At 43.4% G+C, this 15,663-nt stretch overlaps 1 protein-coding gene across 2 annotated transcripts in view; it reads left to right on the forward strand.

The window, feature by feature from the left end:
• BABAM2 (BRISC and BRCA1 A complex member 2) overlaps positions 1-15,663 on the forward strand; it is a 383,154-nt gene that overhangs the window by 245,483 nt on the left and 122,008 nt on the right. The window lies entirely within an intron of this gene.

The following is a 15,663-nucleotide window of genomic DNA, read 5'->3' on the forward strand; positions in this document are numbered from 1 at the left end:
GTCTGTGTGCACTTAGTTGTAGGAGCTCTGAAAAATGGATCCACTCAGGATTGTGATGTATAAAGATGGTTATGTAGAGGATGCTGGCTTAGGATGGGTGGTAACGTGGTGGAGGAAGCAGAAATAAGGGACTGTGGCGAAGGGCCAGGTTTCTGAGGGATTACCCTTTTAGCCAAAATAATGAATACCACAGAGAGGACACCTTTGGGGGAGTAGAAAGGCGTAGAACCCCAACAGCACATTTAGAGTTAGATCTGCCTGCTTCTGGTTTCACCTTGGGTGGCCGAGCTACGTGAATGGTATCAAAGTGAGTGTCCTTGCTGCTGGCCCTTGCTTGAGTTCTGCAGCAGGAGTGATGGTTTCCCACTGTCTCTGTTCCTGCTCACACTGGCTGGCAGGGCCATAGCCGCATCCTTCCCGCTCTGGCTGTGGTTCCACCCAGAGTCATCCCTGCAGCTGTAGCCCTGGCTAGTTCAAGTCATGGGCTACATAATGCCAGCCCCCTGTTGCCAGACGTGGGGTGATTCTTTACCTCTTGTTTGTTTCTTTAACCCTGCTTACAGCTTCAGGAAAAAAAAATCCTTCAGAAGATTCTGTTCAGTCTACCTTTTGAGTGCACAGTCTCTCTCTTTCCATGATTTCAAAGTGCCTCCTTCTAAGTAGAGGTCTGAGGGACTTAGTATTGTATAGGTTAGATTTGAATCCATTAGTTGTCAATAGTTGTGAAAAAGGAAAAGGCTTGTGGCTAGAATGATGGAAAAAAATGAAACTTTTCCCAAATTGGCTCTTTTTGTAGTAAAGTTGAATTTTACTTATATAATCTCCTTCAGTCTAATTATATGACTAGATGCAAATGAATAATTGAGACTGACTATTCCGAGTAGTCACACAGAAACTGAAGTTTGCAGGCGTGGTGCCATATACCTTTACTTCCATCCTGGAGAGGCTGAGGCAGGAGGATCATGAGTTACAGTTTCTAGTCGAGCTTGAGAATTAAGAGAGAGGGAGGGCCAGACACAGGGAGACTGAAACCGAGAAAGGGGGCGGGGCAGACAGAAGGACAGGGACTGACTGTGCCATAAAGAAGGGATTGATAACCACGGAACAGTGCATAAGTTTATAGAGTGGGCAGCAGAACAAAAGATAGCATTTTAAAGTGTCCTTAAGCACCTCAGAAATATAATTATCAAAAACCCTGTATGACTAATTACAAGTTACTTTAAAAAAATACTTTTTAATGAAATTTACAAAGTCCTCTTGGATGACACTCATTTTGGCCAAGATTTACTTACATTCTAAAACAATAAAGCCTACACTGCCTGTAGAACTGAGGCAGTTGGGATGGTTATAAGCTAATTTCTCCTTGTGGTATCATTGGCCTGTCCTGCGTCACAGGGACCATTATCTTCCTTAGTATCAACGATGAAACCAGCACTCAGAGAAGACACAGCTAGTAAACGTCAGAGCCAAATTCATCTATTTATCTGAACAAGCAATGAGCTTCACTGACTTTCTTGGACCCCATCCAAAGGCTTTTTGTTCCTTTGAACTCAGGGAGGCCCGCACAGAGCACTTCCGCTAAACAGGTGTCCCTGGGGTCAGGTCTTAGGAGATGCCATTACCAGTGGTCTTGTCAAGACAGTTGAACCTGGTATTAGGAAGGCCAGGCCTGGCTGTGTAGGGCGTGTCACCGTCCTTTCTATTCTTCAGCTAGTAGAGAATCTGTAACGTGCTAAATAGTTTAGCCAGAAACTAGTTTTCTTAAGTGACCATCCCTTGTCACATACTTAGAGCACATTGGGTGTTGTAGTCTTTTGCCAAGCAGTGGCCTGACGCTTCCAGAACTTTGCATGTGGCTTGCTGTGGTATCATGGAAGGTTGCATGGTCTGTCATGTATCACTCCTGGTCACTATGCATTTTCCCCTTCTCATTTAACTTTAATTCTACTCCCATTTGAGGTTCAGACGGGTAAGGAACACTCAAAAAGGAGATGCGTGTGACCCAAGCAGACTCTCGTTCCCTTTTCATCCTACGTGTTATCCAGAATACAAGAAGTTGAGCTGTAACCATTTCTCATCTCTAGAACCACCGTTCTGAATGTTGCGTGGCTCCCAGTTAACCCCTGAGGAGCTGGGAGGCAGTAAGTAGTGTCTTCAGTGATTCTCCCTCACATTTCATGTGGGCACAGATCTGGTAACCTCTCTGGAGGTCCCCCATGGTGGGCGTGTCCTCACAGAGCAGCCAGCCCAGGGAGAAAGTCTTCTAGCTACACTGCAGGTTAGGGGTCAGCTTCCTCCTCAGCCTCCCAGGGCTGCATCCCAGGAGGTTCTTTTGTCCTTCTGTGGCAGAGCTCTGAGCAGCTGAGTAAAGGACAGAGCCCAGCTCCAGCCGATGCACTAATGATTCATTGCCCACTGAAGACAGGCCTATTCACACTGTATTTCTTTGACCTTCCCCTGAGGATTGTGGGTAGGTTTTTAAGGTGTTTTCCTGAACCGCATAATGAGAATTTACTTCAGGCTGTGGTAACAAAGGGAGCCTACACCGTTGTTCTCTAATCATTATTGTAGGTGTCTTTGATTAAGAGGGGGAGGAAAAATCATTTTTCTTTTTTAATACATTTTAATTTTAGCTCAATGTAGCTAATATTGATGGCATTGTTTCTTATTTAATCGTTCTGACTGGACGTGGTTGGCATACGCCGTTAATCCCAGCACTCAAGAGGCAGAGGCAGATGGATCGCTGTGAGTTCAAGGCCAGCCTTGTCTACAAAGCGAGTCTAGGACAACCAAGGCTACACAGAGAAACCCTGTCTCAGAAAAACAAAAAAACAAACAAACAAAAACAAACCATTTTGGAAAGCTTGGCTCTGTGTGTTACAAACTTTTAAAGGGCACATTCTTTCTTTCTACCCTGGACAGGTTATAAATACATACACTAGTTCCAGCAGTAAAAAGTCAGATGAACATGACAAGGCAGTGTAGCAGAATCCTCTTAGCCATTAAAAAAGTAATATGAAACCTGGCCTGGGAGCATAGTTATCATTTAAGGCCTCTCAAAAGTCTTAGTATAATTTTAAGACTTAATAATATCAGAAATCTTAATGCTACAGTGTTCCAAAAACACTTTGAATGTTGAATTCTTCTACTTCCTTTTATTATTAGTATTTTTCTTTTGCAAATTTTTAAAGTAGTAATGTTGTTCTGCTCTAGTGGACAAATATCAGGTAATGAAACAAAAAGTTGTAACTGAAAATTTAACTAGGACTTTGTAAGTGATGTGTATTTTATAACTTTAAGCCCAAGAATTACAATATGAGCGAGGCCTCCAGCATAGCTCAGCAGGAGCGCTGGCCTACTCCATATGTGTGTGCTGCAATGAGGATGGAATTCATGTTCTCAGAACCCATGTAAAAAGCCAGTCATCGTAGCACATGCCTGACTGACACAGAGTTCGGAAGAGCTGCGAGTTCACTGGCTAGCCACCATAGCTGATACCACCAGTTCCAAATTTAATGAGAGAACCTGACTCAAAAACAAAACCATCAAGGAAGACCCTCAACATTGGCCTCTGGCCTACACATACACACAACTTGTATGTCCATCCCATGTTCACACATGCATATACATGCACACACACCAACAATGCACCCTCCCACACACAGAGATAGGTAAAGGTGATGATCTAATAAGGGAAGTTTTTAAAAGATCATGTACTGCCTACATATACCTACATTGAAAGTAAAAAAGAAGGACTCAATAGCAAAGCAAATGGTGCTTTGTTATGGGGTGATGGTATTACAAACTGTTTAAATTTCTCTCTGCTTTTCTGTACTTTTATTTTCTTCAGTGAATATGTATTATCTATTCATAAAAGTATTAAATATTTTAAGACATAAAACCAGTATTTTGACTTATTCTGATGCCCAAGGTATCACAATAAGTGTGTAAAAGTGCTAGAATTACTAACTCCCAACCACCAAAGTATCACAATAAGTGTGTAAAAGCTCTAGAATTACTAGCTCCCAACCACCAGTTGCCACTAAGGTAATGAATTTATTTACTAATACAGAAGATCAAGAACATCGTGACATAAGAAATGTTACTTCAGAAAATAGCTAAAGGCTCTGCTCTATATCTTTCCATTTGATTAATGGTATCACATTTTAAAAGTTGTTTTTAAGTATTTATGAACTACAATAGAATCATAAGGTATGGAAGGACTTGTAATTGTTATTTTCTATCTTATCACTCTAAAATATTAAGCAAAGATTCATAAGTTGAAGCTGAAGAGGAAAAGATTTTAACTTTACAAAACACCCATTTGTGTTTGTTTGTGACAGAGTATCAAGGAGCCCATGCTGGCCTTAAATTCCTAGTTATCCAGCCTCTGCCTTCCAAATATTGCCATTACAGGCTCTTGCCAGCAAACCAACTCAAGCGTGTTTTTAAATAATAGATACACACATTAAAAATATTTTCAGACACAGGATATAAAAGATTATGCATTGTAAAGTGTACTTCTGCCAAACCCCTCTACAAAGGCAGCCTTCTAACACTGAGCATACAAATGAGGGCATACCACCCCATTATTTGTATAGGAATGTGCCATGAGTACAAACATCTCAATAAGCCTGCCTCTCCCCCAACAGTATAGCTCAGAGATTATTCTGTCTTAACATACATAGCTCCACTGGTCATAAACTTGCAGTGCATTTGTTTCCCCATCTCCTTATTGGTGGCCTATGGCTCCTCTTTCAATCTTACTGAACTAACAGTGACACAACGTACATGTGCCAAAGATGGTGGTTATCAACAGTCACCTGTGAGCTGATGACACGTGATGGTGAGATTCTCATGTTCTGATGGTGCTTAGCAGTGTGCAAAGCACTTTCCCATGTGTTACTTACTTGACTCATTCTTTAGGGTAATCTACCTTCTTCTGAAATGGCTATGTCTTTGTGGATGGAGGTGGAAAATTCTTTTGTACCTTTATAAAGTTGTCACTGGTGATTGTGGATTGGCTGTCTCAGGTGTAGTCAGCAGTCAGGCTGACTGCTGATACACCAACAAAGGTTCTAGACTGAACCTTATTTCCTTCAGGTTTTAATTTTCCTTTTATTTCTTTTTTTCTGCTAACCTACAGATAGTGGCTGTTTGATTTTCTTGTGTGTGTAACTTTAGAACAAAGACTTTTTCAATTGATTTTATTTTATTTTGTGTATAGATGTTTTAACTGCATGTATATCTGGGCACCGTGTGAGTTCCTGGTACATGTGGAGACCAGAAGGGAGTGTTAGATCCTCTGAAACTGAAGTTAAAAATGGTTGTGAGGCACCATGTGTGTGCTGGGAGCCCAACCCAGGCCCTCTGGAAGCAGCCCATGCTCTTAACCACTGAGCCATCTCTCCAGCCCCAGCAAAGACCATGCTTGGTGTGCTACATGTCACTCAGAGTTTTAGTTCAGAGTCATTATCGAAGAAAAATGCAGGGGAGGACCTAGGAAACTTAACCCTGCTACACATTACCTACCTTGTCTGTGTTTTGTTTGGGAGTGGAGGATGTGCATACATGGTCCAATCTATAAATCTTCATAGAATCGAGAATCCCTTTTTCTGTTTGATCTGATAGCACAATCAGATTAGTACACACCCACTGTTCTGAACACCATCGTGTGCAGTGCTCTATTAGTTTTGCCTTCTCTTTAATTCTTTCTCATCAAAAGGACAGGAAATTGTTCTTAGAAGAGTTTGAAGAGTGGCTGAGTGGCTGCAGAGCAGGGAAGGTGTGTCCCTCTGCTGCATCTGTCTCCTTCAGACGTATAGGGCGTGCTGTATGAACACGGGGCCAGAAGTCCAGAGTGCGGAACTCTGCCCGGGCATGTCTGCCTTCCCCGGTTATCTTGAAGCTGCCTTCTCTCTTGGTTTATACTTCCCTATAAGAATAATTGTAGTATTACAAAGATACAAGTAGTATATATGCCTTAGCCTTGTGGAGGTTGCCCTGGTACAATTACCATTTTCTTTTCACAAGACCTTAATTGACCAGAAATGGACATTGCTCTATAAATAAATGACTGTTTACCTTTTCTCCCTCTGGCGCCTACATCCACTATGAAGCTCCAGCCTTTAGGCTTTACACAACTTTGGCTTAGGACCAGGTAGGCTTCCAGATCCAGATAGCCTGGAGAGAGTGGAGGGAGTTTGTTTTTTTTTTTTTTAATCAAGTATTTGGGGAGCCTGGGGTTCACAGCACTAAAAGTCTATCTGTAGTCATTAAAAGCAACTGTGATGGCAGAGCACTGGCAATTCCAGGGATCTGACTTCTGGGTGCAGCGGGGAATGAAACTTCCAGCTCAGAGTGTGACTTTAAGGTTGGCTTCATGCTGGCACAACATCTTCATTGTCGTGCTGTTTTTAGACTTGTACTCCAGGCTAGGTGTGGATGTTGGGGTGATGATAGTCCCCCCTCTGATTTGTCAGTGCATCATTTGACAAAGTATTGCTAAGAAAGCAGTGACAGCTCTGCGTTGCCAGTGGAAATCTCCGGCAGCTGTATGCGTGCTATACTACAGGCTGGTACATGACCTTTGGGTTTGAAAGCCTTGGAGACAATCCAGAAGTTTAAAAAAGAAGAAGAAGAAAAAGCAGTAGTCAAGATTGAGGAATAGGATTTATAAAAGTTAAGAGGATGAATGAAAAGATTAACTATAAATTCTCTACTCTTATACAGGTATTCAAGTAGAGAAAAAAATGCCCTGAGGCGTGCGATCCCCTGCTTTAGTCTAGACTGGTACCTTCCATCCAGTCTGTTTATGAAGTATATTTCTCTAAAGAATTTTGATTTTCCTGATAGTCTTCATAATAAAGGCAGAAATGTGGTTTTCTGTAGGACCAAATTTAGGCCCTTTGAAGACTGCTTGAAGCCATTAAACAAAGGTGGATACAGCAGTAAAGAGACCAAAGCTGTCGTGGAGATTGCGTTCTAGCTTGTAGAAGCAGGCAAGAAAATAGGCAAGCAAGCAACTTGGAGGGCCAAAACAAAAGCAGGAAGAGGAGGGGGTGTGGGGAGAGGAGCACAGAATAAGGAAAACTTGGTGACGTTTGAGCAGAAGGAAGGAGGCAGTCAGCACAGAGGAAAGCAGTGGATGCTCACTGAGAGTGGTCAAGGATACGCACGGATCCCAGTGGCTGGCATGGTAGAGAGGTAGGGGAGGGGACAGCGCTGCTGATCTTGTCAAGTCTGTGGCACCCTAAGAACACTGACTTTTCCTCTCAGGGCTCTGAGATGAGTCATCAGAATGTCTGTCATTTGCAAGAGCTTTCTGACTGCTGTTATGAGTAGATGACAGAAAGAGGGTCGAGTGTGGAATCTGGGCTGCAACAAAAATCCCAGTGAGTAGAGAAAGGAGCTTGGGGCAGGAGTGGAACTAGGGCCTGCACTGGAATCAGCGGATTTCTAGGCCTGTTAAGGCCACTGAGGACTTGCCAATAGACTGGACAGGGGAAGGATTAAAGTTGTACCAGAGTCTATGTTTGTTTGGTTTTCTTCAACTAGAAGCGTGAATTCACTGAAATAAAGACAGTGGGTGTCTTAGGGTTACTATTGCTGTGATCAGATACCATGACCAAAGCAAGTTGGGGAAGAAAGGGTTCATTCAGCATATGCTTCCACATCACAGTTCATCATCACAGGGAGTCAGGACAGGAAGTCACACAGGGCGGGAACCTGGAGGCAGGAGCTGATGCAGAGGCCATGGAGGGGTGCTGCTCACTGGCTTGCTCCTCGGGGCTTGCTCAACCTGCTTTCTTATAGAATGCAAGATCACCAGCCCAGGGATGGCACCACCCACCATGGGCTGAGCTTTTCCCCATCAATCACTAGTTAAGAAAACACCTTACAGATGTTGCCTACAGCTCACCCTTATGAAGGCATTTTTCTCCGTTGAAGCTTTATCCTCTAATGACTCTAGCCTGTGTCAAGCTAACATAAAACTAGCCAGTACAGTGAGGAAAGTGGTTTGAAGGTGTCGTAGTGGGAGTTGGGTCTTGAATGCATTGGTGTGTCTGTAAAGCTTCCAAGTGGCTGTGTTCTGAAGGCAGTTGGAGCTGTGGAGAGAGACCTGGAAGTAGTTGGTGGATGTGGCATTTGAAGCTTGAAACCCAGATACGCTCATGTAATAAGGGCGTGTAGATGGGGAAGACACAACCTGAATCCTAGAGATCTCATTCTAATCAACTCTGGGCAAAAGCCAATGCCTAATTCAAGATTAGCAAACTTTCCTGTCATGGGCTGTATATAAGCATCCTGTGCTTCGAAGGCCAGATTTTCAGTTCTGCCAGTGTAGTGCAAAAACAATCATAATTCATAAGCTAATAGATGTGACTGAGCCTGACTGGAAAAGCAGACAGCTGCTTGCGTATTGCACATAGACAACGGTGGGGTGTCGGTTTTTGTTTTCTGCAGCACTGGGGATTGAACCTGGGGCTTCTCACATGCTCAGCGTGCACACTAATGATGAGCTACACCCCAGCCCAGGTTTCCCTGTTTATTCACTGAGCCACCCGGGCATGGAACTCCATCTGTAGCCTAGGCTGGCGGGACCACAGGCCTTCGCCATCAGCTCAGCTTCCAGCACCTACCTTGGCACCAGGGCTTTCCTCCTCTGTGTCTTCTTAGACTTTGTTTCATCCTCGGGGGCTCTTTGTGTATTTATGTATAGCTATGTGCACGAGAGTCTAGAAGTCCAGAAGAAGGCGTTGGATGCTCTAACAGAGGGTTATAAGCTGCCTGGTATGGGTGCTGGGAACTGAACTTGAGTCCTCTGCAAGAGCAGTAATAACTCATAACCACTGCATAGTCTTAACTCCTGGGTTTTGTTTTCTATTTTACTTTAGATGAAGAGATTTGTAAAAATAAAAAAATAAAAAGCAAATGTGAAAACTACAAAATTACTGAGAAATTACAGAAAAACATCTTTGTGTAAGGAGAGATGTAGTTTGCTTATAACTAATGATTTTCTGACGGTCAGGATTGTTAAATAACTTACATGACATGACTATTTTAAAAGATTGTGGCCTTGTTTGTAAAGGTTCCTTAGACATTTGGAGGTGGTTTTTGTGCATTTCATAGTGTGAAGACAGAGATGGGTGATGGTACTGAGTTCTCCTGACTGTTGAATGTATCTATTGCTAGGTCTCTTTCAATTGCTTGGTTTAGTGGGTGAGAGTGCTGATGTTCTTCCAAAGGCTTTTCCATAATGGCGGAAGGCCTTAATAGCTGTCAAAAGAACTTTAGTAGTAGTGGGTGGTGAGTGGAGTCGTCTATGCAGCTTTGTCTCCTGTCATTTTTGAGAAATTAATCCTATAAAGGAATTCAACTTATTTTGATAAACTAGCTCTTGAGGAGACAGGCACTGGCATAGCTTTACTGCTCCGTACTGTTTGTCTAGCTGGGATCTGCCTGTCAGTGCTCACCAGAGTTGAGCTCAGAATGAACTAGTGCCAGTAGTAGAGTTCTCAGTGACACTGAAGACTGGCTATATTGATGTGCTTGTCTGCTTGTGCCCCAATGGTAAAGGATGCAGTGACTTTTGGAACTTCTGTAGAAAGTACACTGTAAACCTGCTTTGTTTTGTATAACAAAATTCTACCTAATTCATCCCTGCATGCCCCCAGCAACAGTTACAGGTTTCCTACAAAAACCAAGTATGGGTTATTAGGGGTTCAGGGAGCTTGTGATCTAGGAAAGTCTCTGTGTACCTCCCCTCTCCCCCTCCTTCCATCCCTTCCTTCTGTCTTCCTCTTTCCCTCCCTCCCTCCCTCCCTCCCTCCCTCCCTCCCTCCCTCCCTCCCTCCCTCTCAGGCATGTGCCATAGTTGATTGACTCTTGCTTTGGCACGAGAGTGCTCCTTCTATGAGAGGGCATTGTAGGGCCTCTGTGGAAACGTTTCCAAGGACTCCCAGAAAGGATGGGTGGCTCTGTCCCATGGAGTGGGGCTGCTCTCTAGGGGCTCTGAGGATTTCTGTTAAGTGTATGGCTGCATCTCAGCTTGACAGTGCTGCTGTGTTGAAATGTCACTAGGATGCCCCATGCAGAGGGAAGCACTGGGGAACAGAAGTCTCCCTGTTTCCAGAGCTGTTGGTTTGGCTGGTAAATGGTAGCAGCAGGGTCAGCATCAGAGGACTCGGAGTATGTCCATAGAGTTCTACATTTTCAGCCTCTGTCCAAAGACCCAGAGATGGAGTCTGGGATCTGCTTTGGAGTTATTGCAAAGACTTTGAAAATTCATATGTATACCAACTGTTGTTTATAGACTAACTAATGTCTAACATCTGTATGCCATTACTTTAAAAAGGAATGTTGACTCTTCTGTGATTAATACACGAATTATAGTTTCAACTATCACTGCATCCACATTTCTTTTTCTCATATTTTTCTTGTTGCACAGATTCTTCAAGTATCACTGCTGTCATTTGATTAGTCTCACAGGTTTTGATGTATTAAAGTTGCTAATGCTAGGACAGGCTGAGAAATATTCATCTAGTCCGTCCTTTCCCTTGCGCTGTAGGCTAGGAGACTAAAGTCTGAATGTCTCGTCCTTCTGTTGTAAGCATATAAAGACTGCCAATAGCAAGTAGGAACTATCTCCTGGTTCTTTAGGACACACAAGAGAATGGTCCGTCCTTCCTTCCTTCCTTCCTTCCTTCCTTCCTTCCTTCCTTCCTTTTAAGTATGTCAGATACCTACTAAACTCAAACTCCATATAAATTAGGAAAATTCACAAAATATGTCTTTCCCTCTATAAATGAAGATCACATACTTCAGAGGCATAAAGTAAGGAAGCCACAGCTGCACAGTCCTGCCAGTGATGCCACCCTGATCGCTTTATAGAAGCTCGAGCGTTCGTCCAGCTCAGCAGCCAGCAGCCAAACGGGCCTGACAGGTGTTGCAGACCTTTGCACGCATACTCTAGCAGCACAGCCAAGCAGCGTCTCGTGTTTCTTGGGATGCGAGCTCCTGCACAAATATGAAGTGTACTTGGTTTGTCTGTGGGAGCCGAGGGCAGACACCAGCATCTGTTGACCAAATGGCCGCAGTGCACAAATGCCTCCCCTGTTTACATCTGTGTGCATGCTTCTCCTTTCCATGGGCTTTGGTTCTGTTTTATTTTGTTTTAAGAAGGGATTTGTTTCTCTTGGGCAGATTGCATAGTAGAGAACCACAGTGTAGTTATTGGCTCCCAGCTACAGTCTTGCCTTTTTCCTTCCTGCTCGTAGTCACACAAACTCACTCACTCCTGCTCGGCTGAGCAATCAAGGTTTGCACTTGGGCACAGGTGATGAGCACACACTTACTCAGATGAATCAGTGGCACTCTTATCCCAGCTAGCCATCTCAAAACAAACGCAGACGCTGAAAACCCAACCAAAGAGTCAGGGCCAGAAGCCAGGCCTCAGGAGCCAGGGCTCCCTTGTTCGGTTTTGTTGACGTGAAGCAATATATAACGCTTTACACACAGGAACTACTTAACATGAAATGGACCGTTGGATAGAGTGTGATAGAGTGCATGTACTACCCGATGGGATAGTTTTAGTTAAGTCCCTTATCATCATAAGGCTTTATCTCATAAGTTTCCCTCTTGGTTCACAATGAAGTGGGGGGGGTGGGGGAGGAAACTTACGTTTCCACTGCATTTAGAATTGTAGGCTACTCTGCTATGTTTATTAAGGCCAAAAAAGAACAATTAAGCGTCTTGTAAATTAGGAGCAACCATAATGATACGGGCCTTCGAAGAGGTTAAAAATAATATAAAGGCACACGTACATACTGCCTGTCAGCTAAAAAGGTACACCCCATCCAGAGAAACATTCATTTATTAATACTGTGTGTCTTATCATGGCATATTTTTTTATCAGAACAAAATTCCAGAGGTAACTTCATCTGCCTGCAGACAGAGCCATACGCCTGAAGCCCAGGTGGGTGTTTGTGTTTGGGTCTGTTTCTAGGTGGAATGAGCTCATGTTCTCTCCTACCACAGGATTGTGCAACACTGATGCACACCTGTGTTTTGATCTTTGAAATCTGCCGTGGTAACATATCAAGCAACTTTAAATAGCTCCGTGGATGATCCAGATTGCACGTCTGCCAGAGACATCAGCGGGCCTGGATTCCTGTGATACTAAACTTGGAAAATATATTAGTTCTCAGATTTCAGTCTTTACCTGCATCCTCGGTCTGCAGGAGTAACCTTTAGCAGGTATAATGCGTGAGGCCTCCCCAGTTATGACTGAAGGAAAGTGGGACAACTACCTAGAAAGTAAAGCCAGTTCCCTCAATTGTCATGTTTCTTTCATTTAACAGACAATTTGAAGCAGTCTTTTTGCACTTTAGACAAATTGTTTGTATTATTTTTAAACATGGGTGTTTAAAGTACCTAGGAGAAAGATTGGCTTTAAGAGTAGCATTGCCGGGGCCAGGCGTGCCGGGCCCAGTACTAGGGAGGCAGAGGCAGGTGGATTGCTGTAAGTCTGAGGCTAGCCTGATCTACAAAGTGAGTCCAGGACAGCCAAGGCTACACAGAGAGACCCTGTCTTTAAAAAAAAAGAGTAACATGACCAGTTTCACTATTTACAACTCTTTGAAAGCCCAACTGATAAGGTATCAGGGTAGGGCCTAGTGAGGGGAAGGGTAAAGAAGAGTGACCACTTGACCACGTGGCTCCTTGTGTTAAGTGAGAGTGACTATGCATAAAAACGTATGTGTTTCTGTCATATGTGTAAGTCACAGACACCTGAACTCACCGTAGTGTTTGCTGGGTAGAATATTGATGTTGTAAGTTTTTCCTAATGTGTGCATTTTAGTTTAGCTTTTTATGAACAAGCTCAGAAGCCATTAAAGTAGAATAGTATAGTGAATCTTGGGTGCTCATCGCCCCATGACTTTGTTCCGTGGTCATTTTCTGTTGTGGTGTTGGTAGTTGAACCTGGGCCCTTGAGTGTGCTAGGCAAGCAGGTGCTGTTGCCATGGAGCCACACCCCTACCCCCTGCGACCAGGCTTACCTTCATTTATTTCTGAGCCCCAGTCCCCTCCGCTGCATTAGTTCGAGGCAAGTCTATAAACATATATAAGAATTTGTGCCTTTGTTGGGATATTTTAGAGTTACAGCCTTCAAATATATTGGGACCTAAGCGGAGATGAGACGTACATTCTAAAGAAATAAGGAAGAAAAGAAACAACATGAAGCAGACAGTGCTGGAAAGGGCGGCCGCCTCTCACCTGCTCTGAAGTGGTTGACACTATGGCCTGACTCACAAAGAACTCAGCAGTTAGATGAGGGAATAGGTTTCTGACAGGTGCATCACTACAGCTGTCTCTGAGCCTTGGTGGTTGGCCTTCCTCTATCACGTGGATGACCCATTCTCTGATGAGTATCTCTGCAACTCAGGCTGAATTTTGCCTGTCAGGGAAAGTGGGGCTCTCCTTTCATCCTCTGGTGAGTAGCCACTAGCGGGGCATCTTGAAGCAGGAGCCCTGTTTTGCACAGTCCCTGGCCTGCGTGACGGATGAGCAAACCCTTCCATCTGTAGAGCTGTCACTTCAGTGAATGGAGTGCTCAGTTTAGGCCTGAAATGGCTCCCAGCTTGTCATTGTTGGGAGCTGGCACAGCTTCTAAGTCTTGACATCTAATGGGATGAAGTTAGGTCATTGGGAACACAGTCTTAAGAGGGCCAAGATCCCTCTTGTCTCTCTTTCACTCCTAGTTCCTCCAAAGTGGGCTCTTCCTCCACTGCGCACTCTTTTCGTGGTGTCCCGTCTCACCATTGGCCCCCAGCAGTAGGAGTGGAGGAGCTGTGGGGCCCTTTTCATGTGCGGTTCCACCAGAGTAACTGAAAAACAGCAGCAACAGCAACTGTCCATCTGATCTTTTGTACTTTAATCATTTTGTATAAAATTTGCCTGTCTACATTTGTCTGTCTATCTGTCTCGGCAATGGCCTCTGGCTTTTGCCCACAGAGTTGAAACACCCACAAAGTAGTCATTACTATTCTGTTATAGAACCTTTGGAGTTATTTGTAAATAAACTTTGTAACCACTTGTAATGTAAAAGTATATAGCATTTCCTTCTTAACTCAGGAAGTATACATGAATCCTTTGGGGTTGAACATTAGAGTTCTTTGATACTGGAAATAAAACACAAGGCCATCACTAATTTTTCATGTTGTTGAAGCTATAAAATCATCAAGCTTGACAATGCAGCATGGCCACTTTTAAACTACTTTTTAAACTGTCTTACAGTGGCAGCTATGCATTTTTCCTATTTTGTTGATCTGTTACTAATGACTCCCATTTTTATTTTCAAGAGAATGCTAGGCCCGTTGTTCCAAGCATTGCCTATAGTGGCTTTGTGCTAGACAGTTATTCTTCAAAGGTAATGCTGCCTATGACTGTCAGTTGTTAGCTTACCCAGTCTCTTGTGTCTATGGCTTTTAATGTGGCTTGAAATCATTCTTTCATGGAGAAAGTGAAGGAAAGTTGAGGCTGATGTAATATAATAATGGAAATTGAAAACAGACTAGGTCCTAAATATCTTATGTTCAAGTTGGGCATTTTAATCTCTGGACTGTAGAGACTGAAATACATGTCACGTTGAAGTCCCTGCTTTGTGTGTTTGTTTCTGGTACTGCTCATCCTGTGGAGCAGGAAAAATACATTGCAAGGTCTTATAAGCATATCAAACATATACTAAAATTATATCAAAGCAACTAGGGCCCGAATCCAACAATGGACCTGAAATCACTGGAAATAATTCTTAGATACCCAAGGGTGGAATTTGGCCTGTATCTTATAAACAGCTGCCTGTATCTTGTAAACAGATTTAATCAGATGCTAACAGCTATTTGTTAGAGTTATGCATGCCAGAAACTGAAATGGAAAGTGGACAGAAGCCATTCTAGAACATCTCCAACCATAGGCCCTGGGGCCCTTTGGGTTCTTCCATGTAGACACCCAGGGGATTGTCTCCTCAGTGACTTCACCCTTGCAAGTGCCCTGGGACAAGAAAGCAAAGTCACACACATGGTTCTTTGAAACTCCGTGCTGCAGTTGAACACAACAAATCCTTACATAATACGTTTTCTTCATTTGCATAATTGTAAGTTAGTGTTAGACATAGAGTAGAATTTGGATGCAGTTTTGTTGGCTTAACTTTAGGAGTAACTTACTTTAAAAGGGATTTGTTTATCTCTGTTTCTCAATTCCCCAAGCAGCATGGACGTACAAGTATGTAAAAAGTGCAGGTTTTACTCTCAAGAGGACCCCACTTTAGCTGGCCGGGTACAAGAGAAGGGGTGAGCAGCACGTGCTCTAAGGTGCTGAGGTATGTGGTGCTGTTAGAACAAGCAGCAGGTATGGGCAATGAGAGCATGAGGGAAGCCATTGGCCTGTTCACACGATGCTCAGTAGACAGAAAAGTGGAAGATTGTAGACAAGTAGATTATAAGGACACATTTACACCCATCCTGTAGGGATGTGGGGTTTCTGTTAAGTATGACTTAAGTAACATAAAAAAATGAGGTGAAGGATCAGGGGTAAATTTCCAAAAGTTACACAAACCTTATATCCAAGGAATTGTAAAAGAGAAATGGGAGAAAGAAAACCGCT

The sequence above is a fragment of the Acomys minous genome, assembly GCF_964271855.1.
Source record: "Acomys minous genome assembly, chromosome: 8".
NCBI lineage: Eukaryota > Metazoa > Chordata > Mammalia > Rodentia > Muridae > Acomys > Acomys minous.